Source organism: Micropterus dolomieu, linkage group LG03 (assembly GCF_021292245.1).
Source record: "Micropterus dolomieu isolate WLL.071019.BEF.003 ecotype Adirondacks linkage group LG03, ASM2129224v1, whole genome shotgun sequence".
NCBI lineage: Eukaryota > Metazoa > Chordata > Actinopteri > Centrarchiformes > Centrarchidae > Micropterus > Micropterus dolomieu.
This window is the reverse complement of record NC_060152.1, coordinates 25941935-25942382: the sequence shown is the minus strand read 5'-3', so window position 1 is coordinate 25942382 and position 448 is coordinate 25941935.

Below are 448 nucleotides of genomic sequence, written 5' to 3'. Positions count from 1 at the left end.
ATTTTTTCTCTTTCCCTCTTTTCCCTCTTCCCCCCCTTTCCCCCTTCTTTTTCCCTTTTTTTTTCTGCTTTAACCCCCCCCCCCCCCCCAAAAAAAAAAATTGTTGTAGCTTTCCAATCCATTTCAATTTACAGTCCAAGACCACATCACAGAGCTGATTTTCATTGTCGCACTTTGACATTCAAGGTAGTGAAATTCTCACAAGGTCTCTCACTTTCTCTCTCTTTTCACTAAACCCTCTTTTTCCACAGTTTCCCCTTGCTGGAACATGTGGCACATAACAAAGACATCACCCTCATAGTGTGGGATGGTAGTCTACCTCCAGGCGGCTAAGGGACACTGGCTGGCTGCTTGGTGCTGCCAGGATCCAGACAGTCCAGTCTTTCTCTACAAGTCAGTCAGACCCCCTCAACTCCCCAACTCCCCGAGCCCCCGTCACTCCTACCTC